We start from the raw sequence: 13,597 nt of genomic DNA, 5'->3' as shown, positions 1-13,597 counted from the left end.
ACAGTACTGGATAGATTTGAGCAATTTGGGACAGATACCAAGTGGGGCACCTGTTTTCTCTCTCCTTCCCGTGTTGCGTTCCCAACAATAATATTTCTAAATGCAGAATAAATATGTGCACACCTACTAAGACGCTGAGCTCATGAACATCATTAGATGTTGATGGTGCTGAGTAGCTTCCCAGCCATGTGGGCCTACATCAGACTAGAGGAAACCTGAACACGAGTGTTTACTGAACTGGACCCCCTTAGCCCACTGGCAAACTGAGTAAAACTCTTGTTTTCCACCCCAGGAAGGAAACCCAGTCCTCAGGTGTTCTTGCTCCAACAAGACACCCCTACCTGTTTCTGTTTCTGCCAGTGGGTGCAGTGTAGTGCCACTATGGGGTGCCCATGTTTCCTCTGTGCCTGAACTGCTACCCCTGCCCTCCAGAGGCAGAATGCTCGCTGGCACAGCTCAAGCCCAATTAGGCCTAATTTGTACAGCGAATGTGTCAGGTGGCAGGTTGCCTGTTTCGCCAATTTGTACAGCCCAGTGCCAGCTGTTTTTAAAGATAACAACTATTTTTCAAGTGCTCCCTTGAAACACTTGAAAATAAAAAATAAACACCCTTCCCAACATTTTTGTGCCTTAATGCATTCCTACAAAGAAAACCATTTGTCACATTTCATACACTCCTCTTTAATCTGCCCTTTTCCTTTATACGTTTACATCATTAAACATAGGACATACTGCATCACCAACGCCAGCTACCACTGTCCGATGGCATAAATGTGTCGGCTGACTTTGCAGGATAATGACTTCATTTGTATTTACTACAGAAGCTGTTAGCCAACTAGCGAAACGACTGCCTCTGCACCACTATCCCCCTTTCCTTTCAATTTCCCACTAAATTTAAAAGGACATGAAAATACATCTCTGCCAAATAGTTGGGGATAGACTGCATGGATAATGGTCCACAGATTCTCTCACTTTCTTATCTACTTCTCCTCCTAATACCCTGCAATTTATTAACAATACAGATTTGATTTATTACAATGTGGACGTCAAGAATAGCCTGGGCTGTGTTGAATGTGCCACTGCATGGGATGTCCTCCAGGGAAGCTGGAGAACGGATTTCATTTGTCGGGTATTGATTTTTTGTCGCCTGCAAGCGGTGAGCAGTCAATCAGAACATAATGGGGTTTATCCCTATGCAAGGCGCCGGGTCTCCCACAGTCACTGATTTGTTTTCACTCAACATCGTCCTGTTTCAAGCCACTTATGGATTAGTCAGAGCAATTACTCATTCCCACAATTTCTTCATTTGACTCTTATATGCCTGTTTATAACGCAGCAGCGCCATTTAATGTGTGTGCGTGTTCAACCAAGCTTAAATAACACCCGTCTTTTGTGTGTTTATTATATTGGAGTTTTTTTTAGGATTGATTTGTGATTTTTCTTTCTACTTCAGATGGTCAAATCAAATCAGATTGTATTGGTCACATACACGTGTTTAGCAGATGTTATTGCGGGTATAGCGAAATGCTTGTGCTTCTAGTTCTGACAGTGCAGCAATATCTAACAATGTCACAAAATATACCCAATACACACAAATCTAAGCAAGGAATGGAATTTAGAATATATAATATATGGATGAGCAATGTCAGAGCGGCATAGACTATAATACAGTAGAATAGTATAGAATACAGTATATACATATGAGATGAGTGATGCAAGATGTGTAAACATGATTTAAGTGACATTATTAAAGTGACTTGTGTTCCATTTATTAAAGTGGCCAATGATATCAAGTCTGTAGGTAGGCAGCCACCTTTCTGTGCTAGTGATGGCTATTTAACTGTCTGATGGCCTTGAGATAGAAGCTGTTTTTCATTCTCTCGGTCCCAGCTTTGATGCACCTGTACGGACCTCGCCTTCTGGATGATAGCGGGATGAACAGGCAGTGGCTCGGGTGGTTGTTGTCCTTGATTATCTTTTTGGCCTTCATATGACATCGGACGCTGTAGGTGTCCTGGAGGGCAGATAGTTTGCCCCCGGTGATGCGTGGGGTGCTAGTTTGTGAGGGTTTTAGGTGACAAGCCAAATTTCTTCAGCTTCCAGAGGTTGTAGAGGCGCTGTTGTGCCTTGTTCACCACACTGTGTGGGTGGACCATTTCAGTTTGTCAGTGATGTGTCCGCCGAGGAACTTTACTTTCCACCTTCTCCACTGCTGTCCCATCGATGTGGATAGAGGGGTGCTCCCTCTGCTGTTTCCTGAAGTCCACGATCACCTCCTTTGTTTTGTTGACGTTGAGTGAGAGGTTATTTTCCAGGCAACACACTCCCAGATCCCTCACCACCTCCCTGTAGGCGGTCTCGTCGTTGTTGGTAATCAGGCCTACTACTGTTGTGTTGTCTGCAAACTTGATGATTGAGTTGGAGGTGTGCTAGGCCACGCAGTCATTGGTGAACAGAGTACAGGAGGGGGCTGAGTATGCACCCTTGTGGGGCCCCAGTGTTGAGGATCAGCGAAGTGTAGGTGTTGTTTCCTAACTTCACCACCTGGGGGCGGCCCGTCAGGAGGTCCAGGACCCAATTGCATAGGGTGGGCTTCAGAACCCAGGGCTTAATGATGAGCTTGGAGGTACTATGTTGATGAATGCTGAGCTATAGTCAATGAACAGCATTGAATGGTAGCACACTTTCAATGTAGTCAATTTGACTCCCTTTCAGATACAACCTGCATTGTCTAGACCTGAGTAGTTTTTAATGACAATTAGCAGACATTGTGTTGTTTACAAGTTATATTTACTGGAATCCAAGGCACTGAAGGTGCAAAAGGAGCTATATGGTAATTTTTTCCTAAATGGTATTTCTTAATTTTTTTTACGACTTTATTTGTACCTCCAAGCATTGGAGATAATGCAACCAAGGACAGACTACTGTTCTCCCTTGAATTAATGATTGACATTATAAGACACAAACTAAAAAGGGAAGAATGTCAACCTAATATCACCCCAGTCAACATTTCTTAACTCAATCAATTTTTTCGCTCTTGGTTGGCTGTGTTGTGCGATCCTTCAATGAAGCTTTGAGCTCACGCACAACCTGCATCTTTATGTTCATGTTGCTTTGTTTTGATGTAGTCTCTCAAGCACCTTTCTCTGTGTCATTACAAAGGTAACAGTGTGCAGCTGTGATCCAGCTCGAGTGGAAATTGAAAAGAGCCCATAATGCTCTCACAGTAGCCGCTGTAGGTCTTCGATTGATTTGCCTGATGGGAGGGAAAATTGTTTGTCGGTCTCTGTGAATAACCCTTCCGCACCCCCGCATGCCCCAGTCTTACGCTTCCAACCATTCTTCACTCCTCCTTCTCCTCTCTCTTCCTCTCTCCCTCACTTCATTTATCTAATCCACCTTGACATTTTCAGAACTTTTCTGCTATTCTTTTTTCTTCTTTTTTTCTTTACACTGAGGTCGTATAATCTCACTTCATCATTGTGCACTCGTTCGGGAGTAACCCCTCACTCTCTGATGCAGAAAACCTGCCACGGTGTTTCATGGAAGGTTCTCTAAGTGAAAATATGACCGGAGGGAGTTGGCACTGAAGAGAAAACTCTTAAACACCGCTGCCAGTTGCAGCAGCTTCAGCTTTCCCTGTGTACGCTCGCCGTTCTAACACAACATATGTTGTGTTGACAGTCGTGTTGACAGTTTCATCTAGATGTTTTCCTTATGAGTTACTCTAACATTACCTTCAGTTAACCTGATTAGAAAAGGACATAGGTGACTGACCTGCTCAAAACCGGTCTTATATAGCAACATTTTTTATTTTTATTTTTTTACATGAGATAAAAGTAGAGACTGGTATATCATACACTGCATTTGAGGAACAATGGGAAAGTAATTCTGCTTTGAAAGTTGATAAACTTGGAAACTCACTTTTGAAAAAAGCTCTCCTTTGTCTACACCCATTCAGCATTGTTCACACCCTCTTAAGCCAGTCCCACCCATCTCTTTAAGGATTAACATTTGAGGCCATGTGTTAAACAGTGAGTAGTGTAGTAAAGATTAAGACTAAAAGTGATAAAAGTAGTAGCCTACAATAAGGAAAAAATCCAAGTAAACAGTGTCCAAATAAAAATATGTTATAAATATTAGATGACGCTTACCCAGACACATTTGTCTAAATTGATGGGTCATGTGAAAGAAATGCTATAACCCCCAGCCACATCCAGTGGTGGAAAAAGTACTAAATTGTTGTACTTGAGTAAAAGTATAAATCATAAAAAAATCCTTATATTAAACCAGAAGGCATAATTAAAACATTTTTATTTACGGATAGCCACGGGCACACTCCAACACTCAGACATAATTTACAAACGAAGCGTTTGTGTTTAGTGAGTCAACCAGATCAGATGCAGCAGGGATGACCAGGTATGTTCTCTTGATAAGTGTGTGAATTGGACAATTTTCTTGTCAAAATGTATTGGGTACTTTTGGGTGTCAGGGAAAATGTATGGAGTAAAAACTACATTTTATTTTGGAATGTAGTGAAATGAAAGTAAAAGTTGCCAAAAATATAAATAGTGAAGTAATGTACAAATACCCCCCAAAAATACTTAAGTAGTACTTTTACTAAAGTACTTTAAAATCACTGACCAGTACATTAGCATACTTTATATACTGTTACACACGCACTTATCACATAGATTTCCATACATAAGTTAAGGCCATGCAACCTAAATTGAAACCTGAGTGAGGTGCACATGTACAGTACATAAACCGATGCATGCGCCATATATTTATGTTGTGGACACTTGAGACGGTCACATGATATTGTTGTGGTATGTCACAATATCATGTTATGACCACATATCAATATTCATTTTATATATCAATATTTTGCTAAGTCTTGCTTAACTGGGTGGGTCTCTACAGAAGGTGTAAAGGGTACAGCCAAATAGTTACTTGCAAAGTAGCAATATCAGAAATAGATATATAAATATCAATAAAATAATATACAGTATGTAGAAGAACAATGTCAACGATATCAATGATAGACGAGGTAGTTATATGCATACAATCAGGGGTAAAGTGGCTGAGGAGCAGGATAAAAAAATATAGTAGCAGCAAGGATTTGTTGTTAGGAGAGAGCCTGTTTCTGTTCTGCCCTTGACTTTGGTGCAGGGCATGTGATGTCCATAGCCTCTTCGTCGCAAAACTGATCTTCTCAAAAATATATGTTTTTCTAGCTTTGTCCTGTCCAGGTGATGCTTGTACAGGCAGACCATCTATGGGAGGAAAGATGTCAGCGTTGCGCAGCATCTGAAACCTGGTCCTGACTAAGTCCGAACGCTCTTTGTCGACAGCAAAACCAGGCTCCAGAGCATTGAAGCTGTAAAACAGGAAATAACAACAACAAATCAAAAGACATTACTACCCTGCACAACAACAATTCACCTCCCAAGTATAGATAAGAAGAATAACCTCATACAATGTAATGAATATTATTTTCACCTGAAGTGCTGGTACTGCTTGATCTGTGGCAGCGGCCTGAAGTACGGAGTCAGGGGTTATTGCCAGCCATAGCTTTCCACCAGTACCTTACCATCCTCCAGTCTAACCAACTGTCAGATGTTCCACTAGCGGTACTGCGGGGGGGACAACAATTTTGGACCCCCTTGTGGCCCCCCTAAATGTGGGGTATGAAATTATTTTTACACAACAAATTTTTGCTATCGTTATTTTTTTAATATCCATTATTACACAGTGGCAGCGATGATGATTATGAACATGGTCTTTTGTTTGCTAATGCCTGCAATGCAATGCAGTGAAGAAAACAATGTTTTTCAGTTACTGGGAGACTAGTCAGGAGACTAGTCAGGATCAAGGCAAAGATGAACGGAGCAAAGTACAGAGACATCCTTGATGAAAACCTGCTCCAGAGCGCTCAGGACCTCAGACTGGGACGAAGGTTCCCCTTCCAACAGTACAATAACCCTAAGCACACAGCCAAGACAACACAAGTCTCTGAATGTCCTTGAGTGGCCCGGACTTGAACCCGATCGAACATCTCTTGAGAGACCTGAAAATAGCTGTGCAACAACGCTCCCCATCCAGCCTGACAGAGCATGATCTCCATAGAAGAATGGGAAAACCCGATGCTGCAATTGCTGCCAAATGTGCTTCAACAAAGTATTGAGTAAAGGGTCTGAATACTTATGTAAATGTGATATTTCAGTTTTTTTCTTTTTATAATTTGCACCAATTTCAAAAAGCAATTTTTGTTTTGTCATTATGGGATATTGTGTGTAGATTGATGAGAAAAAACAACAATTTAATCAATTGTAGAATAGGGCTGTAACATAACAAAATGTGGAAAAAGTCAAGGGGTCTGAATACTTTCCAAAGGCACTGTAAATGTCACTAGAAAACAGCTTATGCAAATGCAACTACTTTGCTGTTATTCTGGCTGCACTGTGACCGTAAGTTAGCCATAGTTGGCTAGCTAGCAAGCAAGGGATGAGAACGTTGCCAGCCAGTATGCCAATAGAACATTTTAAACAAACAAACGTCCTTAGATAGAGAACAAAAAGACTTAACAACTGGGTCGCGTTTCTGGCAACCAACTAATAGAACAAATGACCAGCAGCCTTGGATAGCAACCCTAGATTTGTTTCAGGACTATATCTTGTGGAAGGGTGAAATAGTGTGAATAAATTAATAAAAATAACGTTTTTAATGAAAATATGTCAATCATTAATATTTTTCCAACCCGTTGTATAAAAGTGATAGTCCCCTAGAAGCCAGTGTTTGGAGGATATTACCACAACACCCACGCCAATATATCACCCAAACACCAGATTATTGGGCATTATCACTTACAGTAACTGTAACTTGGCCACTCAGGAGCATTCACTGTCTTCTTGGTAAGCAATGCCAGTGTAGATTTGGTCTCGTGTTTTTGGTTATTATCCTGCTGAAAGGTGAATTAATATTTGTGTCTGTTGGGAACCAGGTTTTCCTCTAGGATTTTGCCTGTGCTTCGCTCCATTCTGTCTTTTTTATCCTGAAAACCTCCCCAGTCCTTAACGGTCAAAAGCATATGCACAACCTGATGCAGCCACCACTATGCTTGAAAATATGGAGAGTGGTACTCAGTAATGTGTTTTATGGATGTACCCCAAACACAATGTTTTGTATTCAGGACAAAAGTAATTTCTTTGCTACATTTATTATTTTAGTGTGTGTGCCATAAGAAAGGGTTTGAACACTTCATGACTCAAGACATTCAGCTTTTCATTTTTTAAATTCATTTCAATAAAATAATTCCACTTTGACATTATGGGGTATTGTGTGTAAATCAGTGACATTAAATCTGCATTTATTCAATTTTAAATTTAGGCTGTAACACAGCAAACTGTAGAAAAGGTCCAGAGGTGTGAATACTTTATGAAGTCACTCTATCCATTATCAGAAAGGTTGTTAAATTGACATTAATTAAAAATATTTTTTTCATCTTAGCATGACATGCATGGCTAGTGAAAAGACAGACCTTATTTTGTTTGAAATATATAATATAATCAATTTGTTTCAACTATATTGTACTAATATCATATAGCCAATGTAAAATGTTTTTTTTTTTTTACATTTAAATACGTTTTGGAAAAATAATTATGGGTTTTCTACAGGCTTTTTCATTATGATAAATCAAGGGCAGCTTTTTGAGTTTGATTATATACACTTTAGGGAAGGATTTAAGGACATTGAAAGTTTGTAATTTCTAGGTCAAGGATGGATTGATTCTTATAGTCGGAGTGACTCAGCTCGATGTTTCCAGCATCCGTATATGTTTGCTGCTGTATTATTTTCTCCCTTCACCCGAGTGGTGCTGGATCTTGGCTCTTTACTTTTCATGAGCTTGTTTAGAAAGATTCCTTTTTGGCCAACAGAAACAGACATCACAGGTTCCAATAAACTGTTGAAGGGATCCCCAATCAAAAGGTCCACAACACACAAGAGCTCAAAGCTAAGGTAACAAACAGCTGAGAGTGACTGCTGTTTATCACCGCATCTGGCTGAATAAGCCAGGAGTTAGCCTAAATCAGGGATGGGTAACTGTAGGGCTTTGGGGGGCCTGATTGGTGTCATACGTTTGCCCCCCAGTCCCAGCTAACACACCTGACTCCAATAATCAACCAATCATGATCTTCAGTTTAGAATGCAATTTGTTTAAGTCGGCTGTGTCTGCTAGGCATGGGGAAAAAGTGTGACACCACTCTGGCCCTCGAGGACTGGAGCTGCCCATCCCTGGCCTAAATTGATAAGTTCATGTTCTGATTACGCTCCTAAATGTGGGAAAAATATTTAAAGAAACCTAACCTATGACTGAACAGACAAATATAATAGAAACTTGCTAAATGATGCACTTTCACACCAGCAGCAAAAACCGTGTGGAAGGTTCCATCCATGTGAACAGTGGATATAGACAGAACTATGTATTCATAGATTTCTGAATATTGTTCTAGACTTTGTTACTTAGCATCAGACCCATGTATTTAGAGAGTTAAGGTGTGTACTTCGTCTATCGACATGTCTGTAGACAGTTGTCACGGCTCTGGATTTAGCACGTTCTGGTATGAAACAAGTGTATCGGATATAGCGTTTTGCCCCAAAAATTACATTTTGAAGCACATGTGAAGTAAAGGTTTTAAAAGCATGAGAACAGCCATAATTCATACACATAGAAAGTGACTCATGAAAATCCCTTTCAGATGAAAAAATTCCAATGTGAAAAATTTGCTTAAAAAAATTAATTACACCCTCTCCAATTTTGTGATATCCAATTACGATCTTGTCTTATCGCTGCAACTCCCCAACGGGCACGAGAGAGGCGAAGGTCGAGTCATGCGTCCTCTGAAAACATGACCCGTCAAGCCGCGCTTCTTATCACCCACTCGCTGAAACCCCATTCAACTGACGATCAAAATCAGCTTGCACGCGCCCGGCCCGCCACAAGGAGTCGCTAGAGGGCGATGAGCCGAGTAAAGCCCCCCCCGGCCAAACCCTCCACTAACCTGGACGACGCTGAGCCATTTGTGCGCCGCCCTACAGGACTCCAAGTCATGGATGGTTGTAACAGCCTGGGATCGAACCCCAAGCTGTAGTGACGCCACAACACTGTGATGCAGTGCCTTACACCGCTGCGCAGCTTGGGAGGTGAAAATTTGGCTTTTATTACACTCTTCATATTGTTCTCAATTTTTATTGGTTGAGGTCAATGTTCAGATATTCTAAATGCTGCATACTGAAGACAGGGCCAGAAGTTACACACCCCTTATGTAAGTGCTCTATATGAGATTGGTCAATCAAAGGCAGTTAGTTTGAATCTTGTAATTGAGAGGAATTGGAGAGATTGGCATTTTAGTATTCTTTTTGGGATCCTTCTGCACACGATGAGTCATCCACTCTCAATTTTTCCGCCGTTACAGGTTTATCTGAAGAGCGACACTAGGACTGATACAGAACGCAACAAAAATACTCATGTAATTAACACCCCTATGGGCCCTGATCAAAAGTATTGCACTATATAGGGAAAAGGGTGCCATTTGGGTCTCTGTTGAAAGCAATGATCAACCTGCGCTATACTATACAATGTCATTACCTCGCTTACAGCGCAGGTTTCGTATAATTGCTTTAACGTTTCAAAATGTGAGTCTGCGGAACGTAGCCCCTTCTACAAAATATCAGATAATGACTCTGATCTGTCAAAGTCAGTTACACTGTGGAGAAATGGTAACGCGACAACCTTTGTCGGGAATACAAAACACCTCCACGGTAATGAGAAACCACTGCCATTTGTTTATAAGGGTTGGGGAAGGAGGGGGTGGAGGGATGGTGAGGGAGAGTGGGGGGAATCATTTGGCAAAAATAATTAATAACACTCCAGTCTCCTCTAATTAACTCCAGACAAGGCCTGAATATAAGATGAGGACTGGCTTTAGAGATGCTGCTGGAGATTTGCCCAGGGACCATTGTTGTTTTAAAGCAAGGGGATGATGTGTTAATCCAACCCAATGATTATTCTAGGACGCATTATGAAAACAGCGAAAGCCTATTGTAGTTTCAGCTAAACATTCAATAAACATATACTCCATTAGGGCTGTTTTTATAATATTGCTTGATTTCCTTCATACGGTACCATCTCTACCCTTGAGAAACAACAACAGTATGCCTTTCCTCCACTTATGTAAAAATAATTGAAATAGATACACAGTCAAATCGAGAAGGTAAGCTGCAGATATAAACATTTGCCAGTTTGCATTTCCATTCAAAAGGTGTCTGAGAAAATGCATCATTCTCTGCCCACCGAGGAAGACAGTCAGACCGCAGTGCTGTGTTCAGGCATTCTCCACGGAAGCTCACAATTTCAAGCAATTCCTTTTGCTTTGACAGGTAGTCATGATTGGATGCAGTGAAATTACTTTACAAAAAACTTCAGTGACAGGGCGCTTGACGGGAAAACACACTTGCTGTCTCTTGGCATTTTGGTTCAGCACTGATGTGGCTCTCTGGCGCATCTGTCCAGCAACTGGCTGTATTAACATTGTGGATAAAACAATTTAATCAAGCTCTGTGCTGCACACATTGCAATAGGCTGTTAATTTCTGCAACTCACTACTGTTATGATTAAATTATTTAAACTGCCTTGAAACTAATTGTAATGTTACTAAAGCTCTGCATATTCGTAGGGCATGTAATATGGTGTATTATTAAGACACCCAAGTCTTAATTGAGCTGCACATAGTGGTAGCTACTAGCTGTAGCCAAAGGTGTGTGGAAGTAGAGTGGAATGCTTTAGCGAAATGTGACTCTCCTAATGACCTGTGTGGATGAAATACTAACAGGAGACAGGGGTGTTTAACCCCTTGGCCTGCAGCTCTTTATGTGGCGCTCGTCAGCTATGCTGAAGCACCGATGAAGGAGAGTCTCTCACACGCAGCCCTATTATATCCCCAGGAGGCTGCCGTCATTGTGTCAGTTAAAGGTATTGGTATGCAAAATGGACCAGTGCTGGCTTTTTCAGAGGTTCCGACAGCTCTTTTTTTGGCAGTAGATCTTACAGATAATCCTTTAGGTTTTCAGGGCGTCTTTATTTAAGCCTAATCAGTGAAGGGTCCACGGGTTTTTGTGTTCTTTAAAAAAAAAAGTCAATTGAAGGGATGCTGGAACAAAAGGCATATATTTTACTGACACAAGTATCATCACACAGACAGAATTACTTAATAATTTGTATGTAGCCATTTGAAATTGGTAAATGACTGAGTGAGGTGAATGGCACAATTGGATTTGATTGATTCTTGAATTACTTTTTAAAGGGGCACTGAACTTCTTGAGGCTTCCTCAGTTTCAATTATCCTCATCTGGAAATTCGACTGAAAACAAGATTTGGTTCTTGGAAGCGTGCTTTGATGGGGTGTCTCGTTTGTGTGTGTTCGAATGTGGGAAGCATTTGCAGTGGCGCATATTCATGGATGCCAACGGAAGCCAGGCTTCCCCAAAAAATGTACCAATAAACAAACAATGAAACACGAAACAACTTTTATTTTATCTCTCTGTGTTTCATAATCGTTCTTCAATTTGCAAGAGGCTGATTGTATCTCTGGAGAAAGCATCCGAGCGAGTGAAACAGCGCCCCTCTGTCTCAGTATGTATAGCCCATCTACAGTATCTGATGCCATCTGGTCAAAAAGAGTATGACATTGTTGACGCCCGTAGCATTGAATGTAATGGAAGTCAGCAAGCATTTGGCCACCCTTGATCAAAAAATAATAATAGCCATCCAGCGTTGAGCTACACTGAGTGTTCTATCACATCCCATAACTGTCCCAGACTATGTTAGGAATGTTTATTTATTGCACAGAACAGAATAGGTCAACTTTTATGCTATGGTGGATAGTAGATTGACATGGGCTAGTGCTTTTGCTGTTCTTTAGGCCTACTCATCTTGCTGGCTGACAAAGTAAATGTGGACAGTTCTTCCAATATCTTCAGTATGCGCCTCGGGAATTGGATAAGGACCCCAATGTGTTTGGGTCTTTCTCACAGGCTACAATTGAAGACAATCACGCGACAGAGAGCCATGTGAGTGAGAGGTGCTTCAGTGCGCCCAGCCGGGAGAAGGGAATTATAATTATTATATTTAGCCCAAGGGCACAAAAAGGCATCACATTTTTTAGGGGGCATTACAGACACACAAAGGGGATACTGCCTGCAAATTTGAAGCATTATCAAGTGCTTGTCAAATTGTGAATGAGAGACTGATGAAGTGTGTACAGCCTGTGCAAAAAACTAAGCAGAGCTCATGCCTTTCATGGAACTTTTTTCATTAGTCATGCAGACTTAGAATGTTTAAAAAATAAAAACATATAGCCCAATGTTTGTATCACAACTAAAGTTACGTAAATAACTCTAAATTAAGCATATAGGAGTAGCTGTTTCTTTGTAAAAGCAGAATAGCTGCATGAGCTCACTCCCTCAAATACTTTGGATAAAATATCCTTTCTCTTTTATTCAGTGCAATTGTATTCTTCATACTATAAAGTAATACCACGGAATTGTAAGCAAAGCTTTCTGCTAAATGAACTAGTGTACCCCACAGCCATATCGCAGATTAGGGGCTAACATCAACACAACTCAGAGTATGCTATTCGGTTCTTCTGAAAGTCTTTTTCTTCATATTATGTTTCTTTAGACCGGTCTAAAATAAATCATGGATTTCTTGTGATGGATTTATTAGACTTTTTAAAATGTAGATGTTCCAAAGGTTTGTGTCAGTGGCTTGTATGCTATACGTGGAAGCCAGGAAATGCTAAATGTGTTTATGTTAATTGACAGTCAATTACCGTGAGACCGGCAGTTATTTGCCTGAAAATCATCAGCTGACAAAATGTAATGACCGCCACAGCCCTATTGGTGGCACCTTAGTTGGGGAAAACATGCTCGTGGTAATGGCTGGAGCGAATGAGTGGAATGGTATCCATGTGTTTGATGCCATTCCATTCGCTCTGTTCCATCCATTATTTTGAGCCGTCCTTTCCTCAGCAGCCTCCACTGGTCAATAAGTTTTTTCCACTTGGATGCCCGCACACAACCACACATAAATCAGTACCAAGGACAGCTTCCTCTATTTTGGCTAATGTTGATTGGTATCTTTTTTTTCACTGTATAGCATAGGTGGTTTGATGATGTTGTGTTGAAGATCAAATCGTGCTGGAGGTGGCAGCTCCTGTTTTCTTTGCAACTTGTGGTAACTCTCCTTTGTTCAAATAGTTGTCGTAGTCCGACAATGTCGGAAACATTAACTTGCTTGATAATGCTGTAGGTTATATAATTGTTTGTTACATGCCATATGTTTTGTGGACTTCACTGGACGGATGTTGCTCTCTGGTTTTGTGATGAAACAAAGGTATGGTTGAATTTATTCTGCCACTGTGTCTTCTTATTGTCTCCGCTTTAGGCATATATATCACGGTGGCAAGTCATATGAACTCACAGTTTACATAGGTTTTTCCCTGGCTTGACTTCCCCAGTGATTTTTAACTACACATCG

At 40.8% G+C, this 13,597-nt stretch overlaps 1 protein-coding gene across 2 annotated transcripts in view; it reads left to right on the top strand.

The window, feature by feature from the left end:
* LOC110537698 (double C2-like domain-containing protein beta) overlaps positions 1-13,597 on the top strand; it is a 308,740-nt gene that overhangs the window by 88,133 nt on the left and 207,010 nt on the right. The window lies entirely within an intron of this gene.

This window comes from Oncorhynchus mykiss, chromosome 12, assembly GCF_057628025.1.
Source record: "Oncorhynchus mykiss isolate SJ-2025 chromosome 12, ASM5762802v1, whole genome shotgun sequence".
NCBI classification, from domain to species: domain Eukaryota; kingdom Metazoa; phylum Chordata; class Actinopteri; order Salmoniformes; family Salmonidae; genus Oncorhynchus; species Oncorhynchus mykiss.
Note: the sequence above shows the minus strand (reverse complement) of the source record. Positions and strands in the feature narration are given on the sequence as shown.